Source organism: Papio anubis, chromosome 4 (assembly GCF_008728515.1).
Source record: "Papio anubis isolate 15944 chromosome 4, Panubis1.0, whole genome shotgun sequence".
NCBI classification, from domain to species: Eukaryota; Metazoa; Chordata; class Mammalia; order Primates; family Cercopithecidae; genus Papio; species Papio anubis.
The window spans coordinates 94,048,158-94,075,027 of NC_044979.1; the positions used below are offsets into that span (position 1 = coordinate 94,048,158).

A 26,870-nucleotide genomic window follows, 5' to 3' on the forward strand; every position below is an offset into this window, starting at 1 on the left:
GTTTTCTGTTCTTGTGTTAGTTTGCTGAGAATGATGGTTTCCAGCTTCATCCATGTCCCTGAAAAGAACATGAACTCATCCCTTTTTATGGCTGCATAGTATTCCATGGTGTATATGTGCCACATTTTCTTAATCCAGTCTATCATTGATGGGCATTTGGGTTGGTTCCAAGTCTTTGCTATTGTGAACAATGCTGCAATGAACGTGCATGTGCATGTGTCTTTATAATAAAATGATTTATAATCCTTTGAGTATATGCCCAGTAATAGGACTGCGGGGTCAAATGGTATTTCCAGTTCTAGATCCTTGAGAAATTGCCACACTGTCTTCCACAATGGTTGAACTAATTTACACTCCAAACAACAGTGTAAAAGTGTTCCTATTTCTCCACAGCTTCTCCAGCATCTGTTATTTTCTGACGTTTTAATGATCACCTTCGTAACTGGTGTGAGATGGTATCTCATTATGGTTTTGATTTGCATTTCTCTAAGGACCAGTGATGATAAGCTTTTTTTACATGTTTGTTGGCCACATAAATGTCTTCTTTTGAGAAGTGGCTGTTCATATCCTTCACCCACTTTTTGATGGGGTTGTTTGATTTTTTTCTTGTAAATTTAAGTTCTTTGTAGATTCTCGATATTAGCCCTTTGTCAGATGGGTAGATTGCAAACATTTTCTCCCATTCTGTAGGTTGCCTGTTTACTCTGATGATAGTTTCTTTTGCTGTGCAGATGTTCTTTAGTTTAATTAGATCCCATTTGTCAATTTTGGCTTTTGTTGCCATTGCTTTTGGTGTTTTAGTCTTGAAGTCTTTGCCCATGCCTATATCCTGAATGGTATTGCCTAGGTTTTCTTCTAGGATGTTTATGATTTTAGGTTTTACGTTTAAGTCTTTAATTCTGTATTTTGTAAGCAGTTGTTGTTCCTTTTCATTGTTTTTCCTCCTCTGACTGTGTATTGTCAAATAGTAGTCTTCAAGCTCACTTAATTTTTTTCTCTGCTTGGTACTTTCTGCTACTGAGAACCTCTAAGGAGTTATTCAGTTTAGCAAAAATATTTTTTGGTTTCAACATTTCTGTTTGATTATTAAATCATTTGAGTCCTTTAACAAAATATCTCTGATAAATTTCTGAGTTGCTTTTCTATGTTATCTTGGAGATCACTGAGTTTCCTTAAAACTACTATTTTGAAATTTTAGTCAGAGAGATCACAAATCACTGTCTAGTTAGAGTCTTCAGTGGATTTTGGCTTTGCCCTTTTGGGGAGGTCTAGATTTGCTGTTTGTTATTGTTTCTTGTGGGTATAAATCTATGTCTCTGCACGAAAGGATTAGTTACTTATTTCAGTCTTCTTTGTGTGGCTTGTTTTTATTTTTATCGGATATGTTTGCTTAGCAAATCTTTGCTAGTTTGCTGCTTCCTTTTTGGCTCGAGGGTTGATTTAAGCCCAGATTTACCTTAGTGTTAAGCTATTAAATGATTAAAGTGCTACCTTTCACAAATGCAGGAGGTCCCAAAGGGATTATTCTTGCATGGGAAGACTGGCTAGGAGTTCATGCTCAAGTGACCTGTGAAATGTACCTCCTACACTGTGGTGCTGCTGAACGGCCACTTTGATTTGGCATCTCCTTTGGCCACATTACAGAGCAGTTTCTGGTGCTGGAGATGATATTCCTGTCTCCCTACTGTCATCTTTGTCTATCCTCATGGATATTTCTTCCTTCAGGCACTGACAATTCTTCCTGTGGGTTAAGGCAAGAACAGGTCTTCAGGGAACCCAAATAATGAGAAAGTGGTTAATCACCTCAATCTCATTTTTTTCCACTGTGGAAACTGTGGGTTGGGGGAAGACTTTTTATGTACTTGCTGCTGTCTGCTTGGAATTTTTTCACTTCTCTTTGGCCTCAGGATCTGTCTCATCCTCATAGTTGAGTTGTGGGTTGTTGCTGGTGAAAATCTCAGTACTGTATATTTGTTTTAGGTTTTCTGTGGGATCAGTGAAGCCAGCTTCTACTTTGCCATTTTAAAACTGGAAGTGCCTAATCACCTCTTAAAATTCCCACCTTTTAAAGCTGTTACAATGACACTTAAGTTTAAACATTAGTTTTGGAGGGGACAAACATTCAAGCATAGCAGGTGGCTATTGTAAGAAGTAAAAAGAAGAAAGAACAAAAAATGGTGAAAAAGCTTAAGGGACTTCTGGGAGTCTATCAGGCAAACTAATATGCATATTATAGGAGTTTCAGGAGGAAAAGAGAGAAAAAGGGGCATAAAGCTTATTTAAAGAAAAAATGGCTGAAAGCATTTCAAATCTGTGAGGGAAATGAACATCTAGATTTACAAAGCCCAAGGATCCAAATATGATGAACCCAAAGAAGTCTACACCAAGACATATTACAATCGAATTGTCCAAAGTCAAAAACAAGGAGAAAATTTTAAAAGCAGCAAGAGAAAGTGACTCATCATATACAAGAAAGCACATATAAGACTAACAGCTGATTTCCCAGCAGACACTTTGCAGGCCAGGATACAGTGGGTGGATATATTCAAATTGCTAAAAGAAAAACATTGTGGAGAAAGAAAATTATACCTGAAAAAACTGTCCTTTAAAAAAAGTAGAGGAGAGATGTAGAGAATTTTCCTGAAAGCAAAAACTGAGGTTGTTCATCACCACCAGACCTGCCTTACAAGAAATACTAAAGGGAGCTCTTTAAGTTGAAATGAAAAGATACTAAAGAGCAACATAAAAGTATATAAAGGTATAAAACTCACTGGTAAAAGTAAATGTGTAGACAAATACAGAATACTGTAATATTGTAATGAAGTGTGTAAATCACTCTTACCACTCGTGTGAAAGGACAGAAGTATTAAGAATAACTATAATTATAAAGTTTGTTGATATACAGTAAGGATGTAAATTGTGATATCGATAGTATAAAATGTGAGGTAGGAGAGAAATAAAAGTAGAGTTTTTGTGTGCACTTAAAGTTAAGATGTTATCAGATTAAAATAAACTAATATAATTATAGGATGTTTTATGTAAGCCTCATGGAAACCACTAAGAAATACCTTGAGTAGATATACACACAAAAAGAGAAAGGAATCAAAACCTGCTCGCTTAAAAAAATAATAAGTCACAAAGGAAAACAGGAGAGGAAGAGAAAGACAAAAGAATTACAAAGCAGACAGAAAACAATTTAATGGCAACAATAAGTTCTTACCCAGCAATAATTCCTTGAAATGCAAGTGGATTAAACTTCCAATAAGAAGACATAGAATGGATGAATGGATTAAAAAACCCACCAAGATCCAACTAGATCTTATCTATAAAACATTTTAGCTTTAAGGGCATGCATAGACTGAAAATGAAGGGACGGGAAAAGATATTCTATGCAAAGGGTAATCAAAAGAGGGCAGAGTGGTTTAATTATATCAGACAAAATAAAGCTTAAGTCAAAAACTCTGACAAGAGACAAAGAAGATTATTATATAATAATTAAAATGTGAATTTATCAGGAAGATATAATAATTATAAACCTGTATATGCACCTAACCCCAGAACATCTGAATGTAGACATTGATAGATCAGAAAGGAAAAATAGACAGTAATACAGTGATACTAGGAGACTTTAACATTCCACTTTCAATAATGGTTAGAATGTTCAGGCAGAAAATCAATAAGGAAATAAGAAATTGAACAACATTGTAGATCAATAGACTTAACAGGCACACACAAAACATTCTACACAACAGCACCAGAATATACATTCAATAACATGAAGCCCTCTGCAGGATAGATCATATGTTAGGTTACAAAAAGTTTTAACAAATTTAAGAAGACTGAAAACATACCAAATATCTTTTCCAAATACAGTGGAATGAAACTAGAAATCAGTAACAGAAGAAAAACTGGAAAATTCACAAATGTGTGAAAATAACACATTCTTAACAGATATTGAATCAAAGAAGAAATCAAAAGAGAAATTAGAATATTTGAGACAAACTAAAATGAAAACATATAAAAACTTATGGGATGCAGGAAAAGCAGTACTAAGAGGGAAGTTTATAGCAATAAATGTCTACAGTAAAAAAGAAGAAGGCCATCAAATAAACTACCTAATTTATACCCCAAGAAATTAAAAGCAGAATAAATTAAGCCCAATGCTAGCAGAAGAAAGAAAATAATAAAACTTGGAGCAGATGTAAATTAAATAGAGAGGAGAAAAAAATCAAAATTAAGAGTGGATGTTTTGAAATGAAAATGATTTGATTTTTTTGAAATTTCTTTTCTAAGAAAAAAAGGAGAAAACTCAAATAAAATCAGAAATGAAAAAGACTTTACAACTGATGCTAGAGAATTGAAAAGGATCAGAAGGTATTATTATGGACAATTAGATGCCAACAAATTGGATAACTGAGAAGAAATGGATGAATTCTTAAAATCATGAAACCTACAAAGGCTGAATCATAAAGAAATAGAAAACTTGAACAGACCACTAACAAACAAGGAGATTGCATCAGTAATCAAAAACCTCCTAATCAAGAAAAACCTATGACCGGGTGGCTTCACTAGTAAATTCCATCAAACATTTAAAAAAGAATTAATACAAATCCTTTTTAAACTCTTCCAAAAAAAAATGGAAGAGGGAATATTTGCAAACTTAATTTATAATGCCAGCGTTACCTTGAGACCAAAGTCATAAAAAGACACTACATGAAAAGAAAGCCACAGTCCAATATCTCTGATGAACATAGATGCAAAATCCTCAACAAAATACTAGCAAACTGAATTCAACAGTTCATTAAAAGATTCATACCCAGCTGGGTGCAGTGGCTCATGCCTGTAATCCCAGTACTTTGGGAGGCTGAGGCCGGTGGATCACCTGAGGCCAGGAGTTCAAGACCAGCCTGGCCAACATGGGGAAACCCTGTCTGTACTAAAAATACAAAAATAAGCCAGACCTAGTGACGCATGCCTGTAATCCCAGCTACTCGGAAGGCTGAGGCAGGAGAATTGCTCGAACCTGGGAGGCGGAGGTTGCAGTGAGCCGAGATTGCACCACTACACGCCAGTCTGGGCGACAGAGTGAGACTCCGTCTCAAAGAAAAAAACAAAAATATCATACCTTATGACCAAGTGATATTTATCCCTAGGATGCAGGCATGATCAAACACATGCAAATCAATAAATGTGATAAACCATACCAACAGAAGGATAAAATCTCATATTATGAAGGATGAAAATCACATTCTTATCTCAATAGATGCAGAAAAAGCATTTGACAAAATTCAATATCTTTTCATGATAAAAAGTCTTATCAAGTTGGAAGGAATTTATCTCAATATAATAAGTGCTATATATGAAAAGCCCAAAACAAACATGATACTTAATGGTAAAAAAACTGAAAGTTTTCCTCTAAAGTTAGGAACAAGACAAGGATACCTACTCTTGCCACTTCTATTCAACATAGTACTAGAAGTCCTAGTCAGGGCAATTAGTCAAGAAAAAGAAATAAAAGACCTCCAAGTCAGAAAGAGAGAAGTAAAATTATCTTTTCAGATGACATAATCTTGTATATAGTAAACGGTAAAGGCTTCACCAAAAATTGTTAGAACTAATAAGTGAAATCAGGAGAATTACAGGATGCAAGATCAACATATGAAATCAGTTACGTTTCTATAAATTAACAGTGATTGTTTTAAAAAAAATCTAGAAAACAACCCCATTAATAACAACAAAAGAATAAAATACTTAAAAATAAACTTAGCTAAGGAGGTAAAAGATTGTACATTGAAAACTATAAAATAATGATGAAAATATTAAAGAAGTCACAAATAAATGAAAAGATGTCCTGTGTTCATGGATTGGAAGAATTAACATTATTAAAATGGCCATATTACCCAAAGCAATCTACAGATTCAATGTAATCCCTATCAAAATCCCAATGACAATTTTTAAAAAATAAAAATAAAAAAAATCACATATAGAACCACAAAATCATATATAATATATAGACCTCAAATCATATATAGACCTCAAATAGCCAAAACAATCTTGAGAAAGAAGAACAAAGCTGGAGACAACATCCTTCCTGATTCAAAAATATATTACAAAACTGCAGTAATTAACACAGTGTAATACTAGTATAAAAGCAGACATAAGCTCAGTGAAGCAGAATAGAGAGCCCAGAAATAAACCTACATGTCTGGCATCAACTTATCTTTGATAAAGGTGCCAAGAATGTGCAAGGGGGAAAGGATAGTTTCTTCAACAAATGGTGTTGGGAAAATGGATATCCACATGTAAAATAATAAATTTGGACCCTTATACTGTACACAAAAATAAACTCAAAATGAATGAAATATTTAAATGTAAGACCTGAAACTGTAAAACTCCTAGAAGAAAACATAGGGAAAAAGTTTTCTGATATTGGTCTTGGCAATGATTTCTTAGCTATGACACCAAAAGCACAAGCAACAAAAGCAAAAATAGGCAAGTGGGACTATATCAAACCTAAAAGCTTCTGCACAGCAGAGGAAACAACAGACTGGAAAGGCAATCTATGGATGGGAGGAAATACTTGCAAACCACATATCTGATAAGGATTAATATTCAAAATCCGTAAGGAACTCCTATAACTTAATTGCAAAAACCTCAAACAAACCAAAACCCAAAACCAGATAACTAGATTGAAAATTGGACAAAGGAGTTAAATAGACATATTTCCACAGAAGACATACAAATGGCTAACAGGTGTAGGAAAAGATGCTCAATATTACTAATTATCTGGGACTACAAATCAAAACCACAATCAAATATCACTTTATATCTGTTAGGATAGCTGTTACATAAAAACACACACACAAAATAACAAGTGTTGGCAACAATGTGGAGACAAGGGAACTCTTGTACGTTTTTGGTGGGAATGTAAATTGGTGCAGCTACTATGGAAAGTAGTATGGAAGTTCCACAAAAAAATTAAAATAGGACTACCGTATGACCAAAAAATTCCACATCTTGGATGAGAATTTGAATTAGCCGTTATCAGATTGGTGGTTTCCAAAAGAGAAGCTAATCCAAAATAACTGAAATCAGTCTCTCAAAGAGATATCTGCACTCTCATGTTCATTGCAGCATTATTCATAATACCCAAAATATGGAAGTAACCCAAATGTCCATTGAGAGATGCACAGATAAATAAATGTGGTATATACATACATTAAATACTATTCAGCCTTTAAAAAGAACATCCTGTAATATGTGACAAATGGATGAGCTTGGAGGACCTTATTCTAAATGAGATAAGCCAGGAACACAAGGACAAATACTGCATTATTCAATGTATATGAAATATCTAAAATATTCAAAGCCATAGAAATAGAGAATGGAGTAGTAGGTTGCCAGGAGCTAGGAGAAGGGAGGAATGGGGGACTGCTGTTCAAGGAGTATGCAGTTTCAGTAACAGAAGACAAATAAGCTCTACAGATCTGCAGTACAACATTGTGTTTATAGTTAAGAATGTTATATTGCGCACTTAAACATTTAATAACAGGGCAGATCTAAAGTTAAGTGTTCTTACAATAAAAAGACTAATGCATTAAAAAGAATTGTTAGTTTATGTTTTTGTATAGATTATGCATAAGGATGTAATTCTGTGACATCAACAACTGAAAGAGGTGGGGACTGAGCTGTAAAGGAGCAGAGTTTTTGTATGTTATTGAAGTTAAGCTGTATAAATTCAAATTAGATTATTATAACTTTAGAATGTTAAATGTAATCTCCATGGTAACCACAGAGAAAGTAGCTATAGAATATACACAAAAGGAAATGAGAAAGAAATGTAAATGCTTCACTATTAAAAAAACAACTAAATACATACAGAGAAAGTAATGAAGGAAATGAAGGACAAAAAGAAGCTATAAGGTATGTAGAAAACAAGTAGCAAAAGGACAGCAGTAAATATACATACAATGGGATATTATTCTGCCTTAAAAAGGAAGGCAAATCTGACATACTACAGCATAAGTGAACCTGGAAGACATTATGCTGAGTGAACTAAGCCAGTCACAATAAGACAAATACTCCTTGATTCCACTTACGTAAAATATTTAGAGCAATCAAAATTGCAGAGATCAGGGAGGCTGAGGCAGGAAGATCACCTGAAGGCTGGGAGTTTGAGACCAGCCTGGGCAACATAGCATGACCAATCTCTTAAAAAAATTAGCTTGGTGTGGTAGTGTGTGCCTATAGTCCCAGCTACTTGCGAGGCTGAGGTGAGAGGATTGCTTGAACCTAGGAGTTCAAGGCTAATGCACCATTGTATTCCAGCCCGGGTGATAGAGCAAGACCCTCCTAAAAAAAACTGTAGAGACAGAAAGTAGAATGGTGGTTGCCAGGGACTGGAAGGAGGGAGGAATGGGGAGTTATTGTTTAATGGGTACAGTTTCAGTTCTGCAAATGAAAAGAGTTCTAGAGATGGACAGCGGTGATGGTTGTGCAACATTATGAATGTATTTAACACTACCGAACTATAGATGTAAAAATAGTCAAGTCAGTATATTTTGTTATGTGTATTTACCACAAGAAAAAAAATTGTGAAAAAATTGCAAATCGGAGAATGTTTCTCTTTGTTGAAACTCTTCAACAGCTTTCCACTGTACTTAGGATGTAAGCTTAATTGGCTACCATGACCCCTGGAACGCTTCAGAATCTGGCCCTGCTTCTTCTGCAACCTTATCTCCTCCTCACTGACCCTCACTCTCTGGACTTCTGTGCTATTTTTTAACATAACAGGCTCATTTCCACCCCAGGGCATTGATACTTGCTGTTTCTGCTACTGGAATGCTCTGTATTTAGATTTTCACTTGATTTGCTCATTCTAGTCATTTGGATCTTAATTCAAACTTGATCATCTTGTCAAGTAGGCCCTTTTTCACAGCAGTTACTTGACATTATCTCAGGCATTTATTTATTTTCCTATTTACATCTGTTTCCCTCTTAAAAGATATAAGCTCTACAAAGGAAACTGACTTGTCTGCTTATTCACAGTTTCCCTGGCCCTAAAGCGTTATTGATATTTAATATTTGTTGAATAAATATTTTCATATAATTGCATTTATAAGAATGTCTTTCTTTTAGTTTCAAAACTGAATAACAACTGGACTAGGTCTGTCTTTCCATTTAAAATGGGCTCTGAAGCTCTATGAGGTTCTAAACATGGATACGAGCTTCAGGAGGATCTGTGAACCTTTTGTAATTGTTATACCAGAGTATTGCACAAGTGTGTGTTCATTTTTGTTGTTGTTTATAGCTTTCATCATCTACTTGATGGAACTCATGTCTAAGAGCTTAAAAACCACTAGTTATTTTTCTGTCATTTTCTAGCATTTGTATTTGCAGAAGAGAAGATTTACTTCCTCTGTGGGTAACCAGGTTATCAGGCTTGGTGTTTTCCAAAGAAAAGGTAAGAGTGGTCTGCTTTCATTGTCTGCTTGGTGCTAATACAATCTCCCTCCTAGTTCTATGCCTGCAGCTTAGTTGATGTCTCAGTAACTAAAACACTTCCCACTGTCTGGCAGACACTCATCTAGTGCAATGATTTTAAATTGCTTATTCTTTTTTGTCAAGAAGCCTATTTCATATATGAAAAATTATGTATAAGCTTGTTATTGCAAATAGGAAAAAGTGGACTTGCCCTGAATGAGTTTTGGAGATGTGCTGAGCCCATCCTTTGACCTGTCCTTTCTCCCTGTAGTGGGAGATATTTTTGGGGAATCTCAGGGCACATAGCAGCATGTTTGAAAAACACTGATTCTGGCCGAGCGGGGTGGCTTACGCCTGTAATCCCAGCACTTTGGGAGGCCAAAGCAGGTGGATCACTTGAGTTCAGGAGTTCAAGACCAGCCTGGGCAACACAGCAAAAGCCTGTTTCTACACAAAATGCAAAAATTAGCTGGGCATTTTGGCGTGCACCTGTAGTGCCAGCTACTTGGGAGGTTCAGGTAGTAGGATGGCTTGAGTAGAGGAGGCAGATGTTACAAGTGAGCCTAGATTGCACCACTGCACTCCAGCCTGGGCAACAGAGACAGACTCTGTCAAAAAAAAAAAAAAAAAAAAAAAAAAGAGAAAACACTGATTCTGCAGGGATGATATTGGTTCTTCTCTCTTACCACTTGCTCCCCATCCCCAGCCTGGTCATGATCTTTTCATGCGATACAGGGGAAAAGAGTCTACACTGCTCCCAGCACCCTACCATCCCTGTTTCTACCTAGACCCTGTCATGTGTAGCGACCCTACCTATTGGAATGCAAGGGGTTTCTATGGTCCCCTTCCTCTCTTCTATTTACTTCTGAGTAACACAGTCTTGGTTTCTAAATGGACATAGGTAGAAAGGAGCCTGAGGGTATAAAGGCAAGATCCAAACCCTGCCTGCCTCAAAGCATCCTGCAGAGCCTGGGGGTGATGGTGGTTTCCTGACACTTTGCATCTCTGGGTCAGGGAAGACAGAGGGGGAAGGAAGGCACAATCTTTTCTCAACCTTCCTATGCAGAAAAGAGTTAGCAGAGTAGAACTAAACTTCTGTCCTTGAAAAGGCCTGCTTCAAAGGGTGGCCCTTGGCTCTCATCTGGGAACCTAGATCCCCACTATGAACTGATGAGAGTGGCTCACCGTGCCCAAACTGTTTTTACACACAAGGTGGTTTATGCTGAACACCTCCTTTCCTTCTGAGAGTTTACAGTTTGGGTATGTGCCGGGCAGGAGGTTGCATATGGGGACATCCCCCAGCAAAAGCCTTGGTCATTGCGTCTAACAAGCCTCCCTGGTTGGCTACATTTCACGCATGTTGTGATGACTTGTTGCTGGGGAAATTAAACATGCCCAGTGTGTTTCCACTGGGTAAGAAATCTTGGAAACCTGTGCCTGCTTTCCCTCTTACTTCACCCCAGGGGCCTTTTGACTTTGCTGAATGTGCTTGGTACCCTTTTGTTGTTATAGCTCATACCTCTGACTACAACTATATGCTGAGTCTTTGGAGTCTTGCTAGTGAATTGTCAAATGTAGGGGAGGTTTGAGGACCTCCTGACATACTGCCACTTCCAGACTAGCATGGCTCTTGGTTTCAAAGGGCAGAGTGTAAACCACCAGCCAATTTTCTCAAACAAGCTTCATAGGCTTTGAAGCTGGTGGACATGCTCCCAGATTCTGGCAAAAAGTTGCTAACTTATTTTTGGCCTCTGTGGTTATGTAATTTATTTTTTAATTTTTATGTTTTTCTGGTGTCTCCATATGTATTTTAGCAGAAAGGAAAGATTGTGTCAGAGACTCATAGCATTAACACTATTGAAATCACAATTTTGGGCAGCTCATACTTTAAAATTTTGAGAGATGAGAGAATTTGGCTTATTCTGGTTTGCTATTTTGTTTTTATTTCTCATAGTGGGTTGAATAGTCCAAGTTCTAACCTCCAGTGTCTGGGACTGTGACTTTATTTGAAAACAGGGTCTTTGAAGATTTTATTAAGTTAAGACTCTTGGCATTAAATCAACCTGGATTTAGGGTGAGCTCTAAATTCAATGACAGAGGGTCTTTAGAGACATAGAAAGGGAAAGTCTGGATGAATGTAGAGGCAGATATCAAAGTGATATGTTTACAAGCCAAGGAATACTAAGAATTGCCAGTAGCCACCAAAAGCTAGGAGAGAAGTGTGAAACAATTCTCCTTCAGAGCATGCAGGAGGAGCCACACCTGCCAGCACCTTGATTTTGGACTTCTGACCTCCAGAACTGTGACAGAATAGACTTCTATTGTTTTAAGCCACCTAGTTTATGGTATTTTGTTATGGCAGCCTTAGGAAACAAATACTATTCTTGATGTTTGGAATAATGCCCGGGAGAGGCGAGTGAGGAGGGAACCCCTGACTTGCAGGAAAGGAGATCTGAGCAAAGTTTAAGAAGGCGTAAGCCACTTTCTAAAAATGTACAAATGAGCCCCATGTGGTGATTAAACCCCTCAAGATGTAGTCTTCACCTTATTCTAAACTGCTTGATCTTGAATGCCAGATGTTCTGGGTACTCCAGGCCTCTCCTCCATCATTGCATTTTGTTTGGGCTCAGAGACCCTGCAACTCTAGTCTACCTGGGGCATCTGGCTTTGATTTCAACCCAGACTCTCAGAACATTAGAGAACTCCAAGAAAGGGCATGGCTGCTTGAGCAGCAGGAAGAGCTTATTCCAACCCCCTATTACCTGGCCCTACCTCCCACCACAGACAGGCTCCTCAGGTATGCATTTTTGACATCCAGGCTCTTAAGGCAGAAGTCCGTCTGTTGGAATGTGATAGCGGCCAGGATGTAGGGAAGACCCTCTTTGCCCCATGACGCATGGGCTTTTACTTCTCAGTGAATGCTCTGCAGGCCTGAGGGTCACCCAGTATAGAAAACAATGGGTGCAATGACAGGTGCCTGTTTCAGACCCACTCTAGATGCCTGGCCTTGCATAGTCTCTAAAAGTGGCCTTCTTAGAGAAGGTATGGAACTGCAGGATCAGGCCTGCTTGACATCTCCCAGACGCTTGAGAAATGCCTGAGTTGGCATGGAGACTTCCTTGTTTTATCACTCTGTTTCTTGATGTTGTGGATGTTGGTTAAGAATCAGCAATTAGTTCTTTCCTTAGCTCTCACAAAGGCAAGGTGACCATTAGCAATTGATCAGTGACTCCTTCATTTCTTATTGGAAATCCTCTGACTCTCGAATGCTGAAATCCTTTTGTCCTTCCTCATATTGGCCCAAAGACTTCCCTTGCCTTGTTTTGATGTTTACTCCACAAGAACATCTAGCTATTCTGGCCCCTGTATCCATACTCATTTTCGTAAATGAGATTCTTTAAACCTGTGGCAGGCACTTTTTGTTCTCTCCCCAATATCCATTCTCCTTCTATTCCTTACTACCAGAATTCCTGTGGGCCATTTGTTTTTTGGAAGGCAGCCAAACCCTTAGCTGAAAACAACTATATTTCCCAGTTTTCTTCGCTGGGAAAGGAGTGGCTAATGAAATACAAACAGAAGGCATTGGTTGGAACTTCTGAGGAAGCCTTGGTAATGAGACTGGTGCCATTTCAGCCGTGCCTACCACTCTTCTTCAGGCTTGAAACACAGCACTGTACACAGCACTGCACCATCTTGGGCCATGATGCCATCCTTGAGGATGCAAACCGCACACTAAAGATGATGGCATGGATGGTTGAAGAAGGCTGGTCCCTAAAGACCCTGGGGCTTCCTTTCCAGTCCTGGATCATCAGCCTCTGAATTTCTGTTTCTTCAGTGAAAAATATCTTCTTTATGCACTGTTATTTAAGGTTTCTAATATATGCAGCAAAACTTAGTCCTGATTGACTAACCCTTTGTCTAGGTTGGGATATTTTGATTATATTTGTCTTTTCTCCATTTATATTTGCCTAACACAGGGAAATTCATTTAATAATCATATAATAGGTAATTAACATTCTACCAATATTATCAAATATATGATTGCATCTAACATATTCCACAATTCTAGTTAATAATTATGTACCAAAATAGGACACAAATAAACAGCAAGGCACATTGCATGTTTGCGATTCCCAAGATAATTGTATCCCATTATATTTAAAGTTTCTTATATGAAAACTTAACTTAATGAAGAAGATGTATGATGTTGGAATGCTACCTATGTCACCATCTGGCTCCCCATAGCTGCCTGTCAGTACTAAAAGCTCAAAGTGTAGCCATATGGGCCATTTCTAAAATAAGTTTTTGCCTTTTAGACAGTACGGTGGCTCAACTTTGAGGCTTAATTTTTGTGGCTCATAGGATAAAGGATCAATTATCACCTATAAACTTTTCTGCACAGTTTATATAAATAAAAGATTGTTATTGACAATGTATCTGGTCTTTATGACTTACAGATTGAAATGGAAAGAATTGGGGACCATAACTTGAAAGACAGCTTCACAGATTCACAGAATAAAAATTATTTATGCTTTTTTTTTTTTTTTCTTTTTTGAGACAGAGTTTCACTCTTGTCTCCCAGGCTGAAGTGTAGTGGTACAATCTCAGCTCACCACAACCTCTGCCTCCCACGTTCAAATGATTCTCCTGCCTCAGCCTCCCAAGTAGCTGGGATTACAGGTGCCTGCCACCAGCCACCACACCCAACTAAGTTTTGCATTTTTAATAGAGACAGGGTTTCACCATGTTGGCCAGGCTGGTCTTGAACTTCCGACCTCAGGTGATCCACCCTCCTCAGCCTCCTAAAGTGCTGGGATTACAGGCATGAGCCACAGCACCCAGCCTTTTTTTCTTCTTCTTTTTGAGACGGAGTCTCGCTCTGTTGCCAGATTGGAGTGCAGTGGTATGATCTCTGCTCACTGTAACCTCTGCATCCCAGGTTCAAGCAGTTCTCCTGCCTCAGCCTCCCAAGTAGCTGGGACTACAGGTGCGTGGCACCAGGCCCAACTAATTTTTATATTTTTAGTAGAGACAGGGTTTCACCATGTTGGCCAGGATGGTCTTAATCTCTTGACCTCATGATCCGCCTGCCTTGGCTTCCCAAAGTGCTGGGATTACAGGCGTGAGCCACTGCGCCTGGCCTATGCTTCTTTTCATTAACCTTTGTTTTAAAAGAAATGTTGTGTTTGTTAACTGGAAATTAAAAACTGAAAGTGGGGATTTCTTTTTCATTTTCCCCATCTCCATTCTCTAACTGATTATTCATCTTTTGTGAGACATAGCATCCAAAAGCCACCATCCATAATTTACAGTATTTTTTGCAGAGTGATTTCTGTCACATCAGTAGAAATTTGTCAACAGTTGCTTCTCCACAAGAGGGATTTTTAAAGGTTGTTTGCTCATTTGCTGAAGCATTAAAAGATAAACGAAAACTCAAGGAAAATTACACACAAAAAATTACTGGGGAAAAATCTTTAATTTCCCTAATTTGGAAAGTTTCTAAAATAAATCACCTTTTGCTAATTATAATTCAATAAAAATTAAACTGCGAATGTGCCCCCAGACATAAAGAAAACATGAAGGGAACATGTTTACCATGAATCAGTTTCAAGGTAGTATCAGTTTTAGATTTTCCCCTTGAACAGAGATGGCAGCTGTTAGAAAGAGTGTGTTTGTGATATCCCCTTTATCATTTTTCATTGTGTCTGTTTGATTCTTCTGTCTTTTCTTCTTTATTAGTCTTGCTAGTGGTCTATCAATTTTGTTGATCTTTTCAAAAAACCAGCCCCTGGATTCATTGATTTTTTGGAGGGTTTTTTGTCTCTCTATCCATTGAGGACATGGGCATGGGCAAGGACTTCATGTCTAAAACACCAAAAGCAACGGCAACAAAAGCCAAAATTGACAAATGGGATCTAATTAAACTAAAGAGCTTCTGCACAGCAAAAGAAACTACCATCAGAGTGAACAGGCAACCTACAGAATGGGAGACAATTTTTGCAATTTGCTCATCTGACAAAGGGCTAATATCAAGAACCTATGAAGAACTCAATCAAATTTACAAGAAAAAACCAAACAACCCCATCAAAAAGTGGGCAAAGGATATGAACAGACACTTCTCAAAAGAAGACATTCTTACAGCCAACAGACACATGAAAAAATGCTCATCATCACTTGCCATCAGAGAAATGCAAATCAAAACCACAATGAGTTACCATCTCACACCAGTTTGAATGGCAATCATTAAAAAATCAGGAAACAACAGGTGCTGGAGAGGATGTGGAGAAATAGGAACACTTTTACACTGTTGGTGGGACTGTAAACTAGTTCAACCATTGTGGAAAACAGTATGGCGATTCCTCAAGGATCTAGAACTAGAAATAGTTCTAGTCATCCCATTACTGGGTATATACCCAAAGGATTATAATTCATGCTGCTATAAAGACACATGCACATGTATGTTTATTGAGGCACTATTCACAATAGCAAAGACTTGGAATCAACCCAAATGTCCATCAGTGACAGACTGGATTGAGAAAATGTGGCACATAGACACCATGGAATACTATGCAGCCATAAAAAAGGATGAGTTTGTGTCCTTTGTAGGGACATGGATGCAGCTGGAAACCATCATTCTCAGCAAACTATCGCAAGAACAGAAAACCAAATACTGCATGTTCACACTCATAGGTGGGAACTGAACTTATGAGATCACCTGGACACAGGAGGGGAAACATCACACACTGGGTCCTATTGTGGGGAGGAGGGAAGGAGGGAGGGATAGCATTAGGAGATATACCTAATGTAAATGATGAGTTAATGGGTGCAGCACACCAACATGGCACATGTATACATATATAACAAAACTGCATGTTGTGCACATGTACCCTAGAACTTAAAGTATAATTAAAAAAAAAAAAAAAAGAAAGAGTGCATTTGTGTGGCTAGTTCCCTGAAGAGCCCATCAATTTACTAAGCACTCACACATTCCCACACTTCTCTTTTTGTTTGACACAAGAGATCCATGCAGATGGTAAGTGGAAATTAGCTATGAAGGGGAGATAAAAGGTCCACAGTTTGAGATGCATTTCCTCTGAAAATAATGGGCAATCACCCATCATATATTTCTTTGCTTCTCTTGAATGTGACAAACTTCAAAGTGACACGAACAACTTTCCAAGAATGCAATGCCTCTGAGGCTGACATAAAAGGCTTCTTTTTCAGGAAGCCGTGATGTTTGTGTGTCTCTGCCCTTCCATGACTCCATGTTCCATCTGTTCGGCCTGGGTGCCTACAAACCCTCCAGCAGTCACTGCGTTCTGGGTGTTCATCTTGTTGCTGGTGTGTTGAGAGATTTAGCGCCTTAACAATTCTTTGTGTCTCCTCCAGCTGGGTAGATTGCATTAGGGGCTGGAGCCCCAGGCATGATCTGTCTGTCTCGCTAGTGCCACAGTTATGCATGTTGTGTTCCTCTAGAGTGAGTTTCAGCAAAGGTGAGTGTGTCTCTTTTTGCTTGTTTCATGAATAAACAGTTGCTTTCAGGGGGGTGTTCTTCAGTACTCTGTTTTCTTCACTCTGTGCCTGGACTCTATAGCCAGGTGCTAAACCTAGCCTTAAAAACTGAGGAATATCTGCTCTTAATCCCAACCTGTGAGAATCACTGGTGGTAGCATCAAGGCCTTGCTGCCCTATGAAGCAACTCAACTTTCCTTTGTATTTCAAAGATGACTCATTTGATGTAGTTGTTGGGTTAAGTTTCAAATGACATGTGATATTTAAAATGCTTTCCCCCTGGGGTGAGCATGCTGGTCCCTGAATAGTTTTGCTTTTGTACTCAGAGACTGAAGGAAATTGTTTCTGTTTTGAGCCTGCGCTTGAGTCTCCTCAGTCCAGCCTCTGTACCTAGTGGGGAGTTGGGGGGTTGGGGGAGGGAACTAAAGAATCTCACAGGAATGGAATGTGTTAGAAATCTCTAGCACGATTTCTGGAGATGCAAAATAGACACATGTGAAATGATTTGGAAGGAAGCAATAAATTCCAAATGTAAGCATTAAGTGCAGAAAAATCAACTTTCAACCATAGCATTCACTGTGGTAGCAGGGAAAAATGTAGAGGAAGTGGAGCTTGAAAAGCAAGAGAAGATGCGGGATGGTATTTATGGAGTGGAGACTAGCATAAGCAAAGTTCACAGGCAAGGGAGTGTACGCATTGGGTTGACATCAGGCAGCATTGCCACGGATTGTGGTGGGAGATGATACAGAGATATTCCATAACAGGAAGAAGGTGGCCAGATGCCTTTGGGAAGAGGGTACTTCTTTAGGTAGCAAGCGAAATGTCCTAAGAGAGAGAACAGAATAAGAGAACAGTACAAAGGGAAAAAGATGGTTATTGCAAGTAGTTCATGTCATGGCGCGTCCGTGTGAAGAGACCACCAAACAGGCTTTGTGTGAGCAACATGGCTGCTTATTTCACCTGGGTGCAGGCGGGCTGAGTCCGAAAAGAGAGTCAGCAAAGGGAGATAAGTGTGGGGCCGTTTTATAGGATTTGGGTAGGTAAAGGAAAATTATAGTCAAGGGGGGGTTGTTCTCTGGCGGGCAGGAGTGGGGGTCACAAGGTGCTCAGTGGGGGAGCTTTTTGAGCCAGGATGAGCCAGGAAAAGGAACTTCACAAGATAATATCATCGCTTAAGGCAAGGACTGGCCATTTTCACTTCTTTTGTGGTGCAATGTCATTGGTTAAGGCGAGGCAGGGCATTTGCACTTCTTTTTTGATTCTTCAGTTACTTCAGGCCATCTGGGCGTATACGTGCAAGTCACAGGGGATGCGATGGCTTGGCTTGGGCTCAGAGGCCTGACATTCCTGCCTTCTTATATTAATAAGAAAAATAAAACAAAATAGTATTGCAGTAAGCGTTGGGGCGGCAAAAATTTTTGGGGGTGGCATGGAGAGAGAATGGGCGATGTTTCTCAGGGCTGCTTCAAGCGGGATTAGGGGCGGTGTGGGAACCTAGAGTGGGAGAGATTAAGCGGAAGGAAGATTTTGTGGTAAGGGGTGATATTGTGGGGTCGTGAGAAGAAACATTTGTCGTATTGAATGATTGGTGATGGCCTGGATGCGGTTTTGTATGAATTGAAAAACTAAATGGAAGACACAAGGTACTGAAGTAATGGGGGCTGTCCGTGAGGCCTTGCAGCAGTACAGCCTAAGTAATTTGCTGAGCCTGATGGGTGTCAGGGTCAGTCTCAGTGAAAGTGAAGAGAGGCTGGGATGAAGGGTGTAAAGGAATAGTAATGAAAGTATGTTTGAGATCCAGAACAGAATACTGGGTTGTGGAGGGAGGTATTGAGGATAGGAGAGTATATGGGTTTGGCACTATGGGGTGGATAGGCAAGACAATTTGGTTGATAAGGTACAGATCTTGAACTAACCTATAAGCCTTGTCTGGTTTTAGGACAGGTAAAATGGGGGAATTGTAAGGGGAGTTTACAGGCTTTAAAAGGCCATGCTGTAGCAGGCGCGTGATAACAGGCTGTAATCCTTTTAAAGCGTGCTGCGGGATGGTATATTGGCATTGAGTGGGGTAAGGGTGATTAGGTTTTAATGAGATGGTAAGGGGTGCATGATCAGTCGCCAAGGAGGGAGTAGAGGTATCCTATACTTGTGGGGTAAGGTGGGGGGATCTGAGGGGAGGATGTGAAGGAGGCTTTGAACTGGGGGAAAAGGCAGCAATGAGGTGTGGCTGTAGCCTAGGAATAGTCAGGGAAGCAGATAATTTAGTTAAAATGTCTCGGCCTAATAAGGGAACTGGGCAGGTGGGGATAACTAAAAAGGAGTGCATAAAAGAATGTTGTCCAAGTTGGCACCAGAGTTGGGGAGTTTTAAGAGGTTAAAACTCGCCTTAACCAATGACATTCCACCACAAAAGAAGTGAAAATGGCCGGTCCTTGCCTTAAGCGATGATATTATCTTGTGAAGTTCTTTTTCCTAGCTCATCCTGGCTCAAAAAGCTCCCCCACTGAGCACCTTGTGACCCCCACTCCTGCCCGCCAGAGAACAACCCCCCTTTGACTATAATTTTCCTTTACCTACCCAAATCCTGTAAAACGGCCCCACACTTATCTCCCTTTGCTGACTCTCTTTTCGGACTCAGCCCGCCTGCACCCAGGTGAAATAAGCAGCCATGTTGCTCACACAAAGCCTGTTTGGTGGTCTCTTCACACGGACGCCCATGACAGTTCAGGCCATGTGACCTGAGGGTTTCACGGTAAGAGGCAGGGTGCACAAAGCTGACCGAAGGGGGTAGCATTCTAAGTAAAGCATGATGCAGGCCATCCAAAAGCACCTCCTCAGATGACAGCAAAGAAAGTGCTTTACAGCACTGAGGAGCCTCATTGGAGATAATCTCCTCCCACCTCCAACACCCCCAGGCATCGTAGTATGTGTCATAAAAAATGCCATCAGCTTCATGAGCCAGCCATTGAATTAATGTTGCGTTAGGTTATTTCAACTTGTTACTGTAAATTTGTGTAAGAGTTCACATTCAATATTTCATGTATTCTCAGAAATCTAGGTAGGGAGAAGTTATTACTAAACAATGATCTGAGGAAATTAAATCACTGTGATCACTCAACTAATAAATGAGGGGTTAAGTCTGGAGCCTGATCCTTGTGACTTTAAACCAGTGACCCAGGAGGCCAGGTAAACAGGATAGTTTTGAGGCAGGAGGCTTTTTCAAGTGTAGGCTCTCTACAAGTGTATATATTAATTCTGTTTGCTAAATATTTCCATTTCTCCTTCCTATCAGGCACATGGCATGATTCCACTTCTTGGCTCCCATGTGAGTACTCTGGCCAATGAGTTGTGAGCAGATGTGTGTCACCCATAGGTGAAAGTGGCTGCCTGCCAGCATGAGATCCTCCTGAGCGCTCTTGCTTTCTGCCCCAGTGACTGTCCGGCTCCAGATATTGTCTGTCTGATCAGCTTTAGGTCCCAGAGTATGTAGACAAGGAGCAGAACACCCAAGCAACCCATAATGAGCGTGTATCATGAGGGGGAAACAAACCTTTGCTGCTCTTTGCCACCGGGAGTTTAAATTGCTTACCACAGGAGAACACCGCCTGCCTGGGCTGAGTTACCAAGTGTGAGGTATTGGCCGCCTAGGCAAATAATGGAGGCAGAGAAAATGGGAAGCAAGAGATAAAGACTAAGGAGGAACATGTAGAACTTCGTAAATGATGGAATATGATTATGTAGGAGAAGCAGGCTTTGAAGACAATGCCAAAGTTTCCAGCCCAAGTACAGGAAGAATGGAGGTGACTTTAATTTGATGATAATAAACTTAGCATCTCTTTACTTAAAAAAAAAGAAAATGGCTCCTGACCAGATTTTAAAAGCAAAATATACTAATCATAAAGATTCAAGAAATGCCAAAAATTATATAGAAAAAATTAAAAATTGACATGATTTAGTACACCTTAATAATGATTGTTTGCATTTTGTCTCACATACACAGACATGCTTGTTTATGTATGCTTATAAACATATTTGGAAAAATTATAAACTATTGGACATGTACATGAAATGGATGTACATATGAGGCATTCACTGAAAAAAAATTACTGACTACCTACCAGTAAGCAGGCAGTAGATTAGGTGCTGGAGTATAAATGTTAGTGAATGAGTTACCATTTAATTCCTCAGGGAGCTTATGGACCAGTAAGGAAACTTCTCATCTATAAGGGAGCAACTGGAAATGTGGAATTGGAGTTCATTGTGGTGCAGATTTGGGAATTTCAGGCCACAGACAGCAGTTATGGCCCAGGAATGACTGATTTTCCAGAGGGAAAAGAAGACAAGTAAAGAGATGGAGACTTCTTCCAGGAACCTAAGGTGCTTCATTGTCTACAGAGATGCCCTATCTCATAGCCCTCAGTCACTCATATCTGGATACATTGGACCTTGTCAACACCAATAATGGAGATACCTCTGATATTTGAACTCTGAATCTCACTCTGTGACCACGACTTTGTATCTTTCTAAGTCTTTAATCTTCAGCCTCACAGAACTCCTCGTACCCTAAAATATAGCATTTTCACCTGGTCTGTCATCTCCTTTTGTGCCTTCATTTTTTTTCCTTACCGAGACTGGTTACCATGGTGATCCCATGAATGACTTTATCACTAATAACCACAACTCGCATATATTCCCCCTAACATGCTTGTCCAGCCACTACTTCAATCCGTTCTACAGTCCACCTTCACTGTCTCCCTAGACTAAGGAGAGAGCATGAGAGTGTAAATTTAAGGTTTCCAGTTTGAGCTGGGGCCTGAGAACCTCATTTGCTTGCTCATTTAATGAGCACATACTGAGTGTTGACTGTGTCAGGCACTGAGCTAGACACTATGATATGTTGGTGAACAAACCACACAAGAACTCCTGCCTGTGTGGAGTTGATATTCTAGAGGGGCCAGATATACAATCAACACAGAAGTAAAATATACAGTATATAAGATGGTGAACATGGCATGGGAAAGAGTTGGGTGGGAAAGGGTACAGGGAAGGCTGGAGAGTAAATAGAAATTTCAAAGATGGTTCACTGAGGAGGAGTTGAGTGAAGACTTGAAAAGGGGAGTACACTATGCAGGTAATCTGGAGGAAGAGAACAGGCAAGGGGAACATTAAATGCAATGGTCTTGAGGCAGGGGAATGCCTGAAATATTTGAAGGGTAGCAACTTTGTATGGAATGGAGTGAGGGAGGTGGCTGAGAGCAGGAGATGAGGTCAGAGAGGCAACGAAAGTCATTTTGTTTTGGACCTTGTCAGTCATTGGAAGGAACTGTGGTTCTACTCTGAGATGCAAAGTCATTTGGAGGATTTGAGCAGAAGTGTGATATGATCCAACTTATTTTTTAAAAGAATTGTTTGGGTTGCTATGTTGAAAATAGTATTGGGAGGAAGGGGCAGAGGTCTGAAACAGAGAGACCAACTACAGGGTCATTGCAATAACCCAGGATAATGCTTTTGACTAGTACAGGTGGAGTGAGGGTAGTGAGAATTTTTTTTAACTGTGTATATGTTTTAGAAGTTGAGTCAAGAAGATTTTCTTGCATGGATATATGAAAGAAAGAGAAATCTCAGGTGAAGTCAAAGATTTTGGCCCGAGCAGTAAGGAGGATAGAGTTACTATTAACTGAAATGGGAAAGACTGAGGAGGAGCAGGATTTGGTAGTGACTTCAGCAGTGGGTTTTAGATTTGCAGAGTCTAATGACTTTAGACATTCAAGTGGACACCTTGAGCAAGTTCCATCTCTGGAGCTGGGGGAGAGATTCTTGTGAGAAATAGAAGTTTGAGGATTGTCAGAATGCAGATGTAATTTAAAATTGCAAGACTGGATGTGATCCCTAAGAGAATGAGGGTGGATAGAGAAGAGATGAGATCCAAGGATCAATCTCATAGGTACTTGAACATTTAGAGATCAGGGACTTAATGGGGAACCCATGAAGAATGATAAAGAGAAATGGCCAGTGAACTAGAAGGAAAATCAAAAGAATGTGGGGTCCTGGAAACAAAGCAAAGAAAGTTCTTCAAGGAGGAGAATCACCTGTGTCAAATATTGTTGACAGGTTAAATAAGATGAGGATTGAGACTTAGTCACTAGATTTTGCAACAAGAAGGTGACTGATCATAGCAGGCCTGATTGGAATGAGCTAAAAAATGGGGAAATGAGGTACTAATAAGTGATACTGTGTGGACAAACTCAAAACATACTAAATGAAATAAGCCAGGTATAAAAGGCCAGGTACTGTATGATCGCATTTATATGTAATGATCAGACTAGGCACATCCATACAGACAGAAAGTAGGTTAGGGCTTGCCAGAGTCTGGGCGGAGGAGGAAATAAGAAGTAACTGCTGATGGGTATGAGGTTTCTTTTTGGAACAATGAAAATGCTCTGGAATTAATGTGATGGTTGTACAATCTTGTGAATATACTAAAACTGCATAATTGTACACTTTAAAATTTTGAATTTTATAGTATTATCTCAATAAAAAAGATAATGAGAGAAGAGGAATTGGACACAATGCAACTTTTCCTGTTTGGCTGCAAATGGGAGCAGAGAAGCAGAATGGTGGATTGAAGTGGATATGAAGTCAAGATTGGAGGAAGTTAAAATAGGTGTCCTTTTGGAATGATTCAGCAGAACAGGAAAATTTGGTGATACAGCAGAAGAAGGGAATAGTTGCTTTGGCAATGTCCTTAAGTAGGAAACAGTGGGTAGGATTTAGGGAATAAGTGGAGGATTTGGCTTTAGATAGGAGCGGGGGCTTAGGAACGCAATGAAACATGTAATATGTGGTACAGATACAGGTAGATGAGTACATGTGGTGGGAAGAGGATGTGGAAGTTCTCTGTAGCTGACTCTAGTGAAGCAGGAACAAAGTTAGCTGAGAGTGATGATGGAAAGAAATATTAGAGATTTGAGGAGAGAAGAGAAGGTATAAAATTTTCATCTAGAAGATCGGAAGATTGAATAGAACCAGCAAATGTCATAGAATTGGTAGGCAACACTAAGGGTCTACTTACGGCTTGTAGTCACCAATTGAACAGACAAGTCAGCATGATCATGTGGTTTTCTCCAACAAGGCTTAGTTTGCTTGGATGCAGGTATGGAATAAGTAGAATTTTGGATCTAAACAAGTTAGGATTTTTTCCATGTGAGTTTAAGAAAGCCGAAAGTGAAGTGATTATAACAATGGACTAAGAGAGTTAAGCTAGGAAAGGATGCAAGTGAGAACATGAAGACATGGAGAATAAGATCAATGCATGAAGGGCAGTAGGATTGAAAAATTGTTAGAGGAGGGTTGCCTAGTGAGCAAGAAAAGTAGTGAGTGATGGTCAGAGAGGGAGATTGTTGAAACTGAGATTATGAAGAGGTTTCTGTTATTGGTAAGGACAAGATTGAGGCAATGACCACGGAAATGGGTAGCTGAGATGGGGGAGAACAAGGTCATTCATGAGGTTAGACATGAAAGCACTTGGTGTTAGGGCATCATCCACATTGCTAGGATCTGAATGTGTCCCTCAAAATTCATGCATTGAAACTTAATTACCAATCTGATTAAGAGGTGAGCATTTAAGTGAGTAGGTAGGATTTATGCCTTAACCAAGAGGCTTCAGAGAGCTGCCTCCCACTTCCTTCCATCCTTGCCTCTATGAGAACACTTAGACAGCACCACCTATGAGGAATAGATCTTTGCCAGACACTGAACCTGCTGGTACCTCATCTGGGACATCCATCCTCCAGAACTGTAAGAAATAAATTTCTATTATTTATAAATTTCCCAGTCTGTGGTATTTTGTTGTAGCAGCAAGGGTGAACTAAGACACACAAGTGAAAAACAACGGAAAAAAAAGTAACAAGACTGTGTTGGTGAGAGTGACAGTGAGCTGGGAACTACAGTCTTAAAACACAAAGAATGACCTGGAAGGTATAGCTAATTGCAATAAGGAGGGGAAAGTGGGGGATCATCTGTTGATGTGAGTGCAAAAGCTGTTTATTATTTTTTTTAAGAGGAGAGGAGGGAGGGACGAGCATGGTCTTGAAACAGCAAAAACAAACAAACACAAACAAAGAGGACTCTGCCCTATCTCCATGCCCAGTGTGGACAGCTGGGGAGCTAGGAAATAGCCACCACTTGAGAGGGCCACGGAGGAAGCAGATCTTGGGCAAAGCATGTTTTGGTAAAATAAGCAGTGAAGGAAATATTCCAAGAGGGGATTTTGATAATGACTGAACATGAATAAAGCATCAGTGAACCCATAGCGAAGTGTTTCAGGAGTCAGGGAGAAGCAGGAGATGAGGTCAGTGTGAGCTGTTGAGAGCTGTATAAGGCATGAGATTAGTTGGGTGTCCTGGCTGGGCGTGGTGGTACTGGATGCAACCAGGCATAAAGGGCACAATTGACAATCAGCGGTGTGTGTTTGTGGGGGTGGTCTTCTCTGGAGCTCCATGGTTCTGGACAACTCTCTGCTCATCTCTTTCCTCTTTCTAATCCACCTGTCATACCCTTCTTAACTTGGCCAGCTCCTGTGCATTCTTCAGCCACAAGAAACCTTTACCAACTTCCTTCAGTGCTCCCTTAACATCTTGTAAGTAACATCACTGAACATCTTACCACTCTAACTGCTATTACCTTTTATATATATCTCCATAAACAGGTTTTACATTTCCTGAGGCAGGGTTGGTCTTACTTGTGTCCTCTGTGCTAAGCACAATGTATAGGATAGAGTACATGAAATATACCTGTTTGTTGCAGCAGCTATGGAAAATAGTATGGGGTTTTAAAAATATTTAAAATAGTACTAACATGTGATCCAGCAATTCTACTTCTGGGTATATGTCCAAAAGAATTAAAATCAGATCATGAAGTGATATCTGCACTCCCATGTTCATTGCAGCATTATACACAGTGGCCAAGATATGAAAACAACCCAAGTGTCCATTCATGCATGAATGGATACGCAAAATGCAGTATAGAGACCAAGGGTAAACTTCGCCTTCTCTTTCTGAAGGTTCACTCAAAAATCAACTGACAAAAGGCAGATTAATAGGAGAAAAGGCAAACAAATTTATTGACATGCATGGGAGTCTTATGAAATATAAGACCTGAGAGAAGTGGCCAGATGGTTGGTGACAGTGTCCAGGACACTGTTTTCCAGGCACTGGAGTCATAATTACATGAGAATGCCATGTGAATGTGTTTGAATCAAAACTGTGAGTAATTTGGTTTGTGCTAAAATTCTGTGTTTGCATGGAATGTAGTTTTGATACATTACTTCATCCATCAAATGAGGGGATTGGAAGGTTATTGTATGACCTTAGGCATACCAAGAAATCTGTTTCCTGTGTAATTTGGTGAATTCCTCACCTTGAGGCCCCAAGACAATTTAGGGCTCCTGAGCCTGTCAGAAAGTGACATTCTTTACTTACTGCAGGTTGGGAATGCTGCACAGGGACTGTGTAGACAAGGTATGAGACTAGCTTTCCTAAGGGTCTTATGTTTGCTCTATAAATCAACTTTGATTCTTTTTTAAAATTAAAAAAAATTAGATGTTTTTTATTTATATATATGTTTTACTTTAGTTTCAGGGGTATGTTTGTTATTTAGGTAAACTCATGTCACAGGTGCTTGTACAGATTATTTCATTGCCCAGGTACTAAGCCTAGTACCCAATAGTTATTTTTTCTGATCCTCTCCTCTCTCTCAACCTCCACCCTCAAGTAGGCCCCAGTGTCTGTTGTTCTCCTCGTTGTGTCCGTGTTTCATCCTTTAGCTCCTACTTGTAAGTCAGAACATGTGCTGTTTGGTTTTCTGTTCCTGCTTTA

At 39.6% G+C, this 26,870-nt stretch overlaps 1 long non-coding RNA gene across 3 annotated transcripts; it reads left to right on the forward strand.

Annotated features, from left to right (window-relative positions):
- Nucleotides 1–6,477: 6,477 nt before the first annotated feature.
- On the forward strand, nucleotides 6,478–25,887 carry LOC108585048. Of its 3 annotated transcripts, none has more exons than XR_001900872.3 (5): nucleotides 6,478–7,923; nucleotides 9,385–9,463; nucleotides 16,873–16,976; nucleotides 20,288–20,795; nucleotides 21,184–25,887. It is a non-coding gene; the product is annotated as an uncharacterized LOC108585048 (long non-coding RNA). The 3 variants fall into 3 exon arrangements; XR_001900873.3 differs by having other exon boundaries at nucleotides 20,288–20,320; XR_001900871.3 differs by having other exon boundaries at nucleotides 6,479–7,923; nucleotides 20,288–25,887.
- The last annotated feature ends 983 nt before the right edge of the window (nucleotides 25,888–26,870 follow it).